This window comes from Chiloscyllium punctatum, unplaced genomic scaffold, assembly GCF_047496795.1.
Source record: "Chiloscyllium punctatum isolate Juve2018m unplaced genomic scaffold, sChiPun1.3 scaffold_1705, whole genome shotgun sequence".
NCBI lineage: Eukaryota > Metazoa > Chordata > Chondrichthyes > Orectolobiformes > Hemiscylliidae > Chiloscyllium > Chiloscyllium punctatum.
The window spans coordinates 3,077-4,302 of record NW_027311439.1 but is presented as its reverse complement, the minus strand read 5'-3'; the positions used below and the strand labels follow the sequence as shown (position 1 = coordinate 4,302).

Here is a 1,226-nt window from a genome sequence, read left to right as displayed (position 1 = left end):
CACAGACGGACGCCAGGCCGCGCTCCCCGGCGGGGGGATGGCGTCGAGCCTGACGAACGGAATGTGCAGGGTGGGGGGGAAAGGCCAAGCGCTCCGACGCCGGAGGGCTCCGGAGTCTGAACTTAGGGGGACAAAGAGGACGGGTCCTCTGCGACACCCCAGCCGCGCTCTCGCCAGCCAAGGCGAGTGCGATTGATTGCCAAACGACCCTCAGACAGGCGTGGCCCCGGGAAGAACCCGGGGCCGCAAAGTGCGTTCAAAGTGTCGATGATCAATGTGTCCTGCAATTCACATTAATTCTCGCAGCTAGCTGCGTTCGTCATCGACGCACGAGCCGAGTGATCCACCGTCAAGAGTTGTCTGAGTTTGTTTTAGGTCTCTCCCTCGCCAGAGGAAAGCGACCCGGACCGCACATACGCTCCCCACCTTGAGCTACAGCCACCTGCACGCCGGCGTGCGGGCGGAGCAGGGTGGCGTGAAGCGATGGGGAGCACCATCCTGGTGCGGCCCGCAGAAACATACGTCTATTGGGGGGAGGAGGACAGGGCGCCCAAGAGGCGATGCGTGCCCCAACGCACCGCAGCGACGGAGGCAGGATCACCGCCACCATGTCGCCCGCCTAGTATCACGAGGCGTGCAGCAGCTTTGCCCTAGGAAAAGCAGAGGCGGGAACGGGCACCGGCCATCGGTTCGGCAGCGTCACTGACGCGTGCACGTGGCGGCGTGTCGGCGAGCGGACTTCCTGCGAGGAGGCGGGGGCGGCACTCGCCCGAGCAGACGCCCGCCCGGCCCAGCCACCGCCGAGGTGGACTGGGAGTCGCGGCAACGGCTCGTCATACTCGTTCCCACACTCACAGCGCAGCTTGCCCGCAAGCCACCGACCACCGATCGACGCCAGGCGCCCCGACCGAGAGCGGGATCGCTCGTTCGCCCTGCTGGCAGTTCGCTGGGGATCACTACTGCACGGAGCTCGGAGACCGACGGGCGGCAACTCGAGAGTCTTTAAACCACCACCCCCATCCCGCAAGTGCAAAGAGGCTGTATACGCACAGACGGGTGAGGGGAATAGGTACCCCGTCGGGTTTGAAGGGAGCGTGACTAGATAGCAACGATGTAAACCCAGCCGATTTGGGAGCGAAAGACCGGCGCCTGCATCACCGGCTTCGTTTCCCGTGGCTGGAGAGTACACCGAAACCCTCCGTCTGTCGCGAGCTCCCGACGACGCG

The 1,226-nt window shown here is 65.0% G+C and overlaps 1 non-coding gene across 1 annotated transcript; it reads right to left on the bottom strand.

The window, feature by feature from the left end:
• Nucleotides 1–204: 204 nt before the first annotated feature.
• LOC140475481 (5.8S ribosomal RNA) lies at nt 205–358 on the bottom strand. The gene has a single exon (XR_011960009.1). It is a non-coding gene; the product is annotated as a 5.8S ribosomal RNA (ribosomal RNA).
• Nucleotides 359–1,226: the final 868 nt, after the last annotated feature.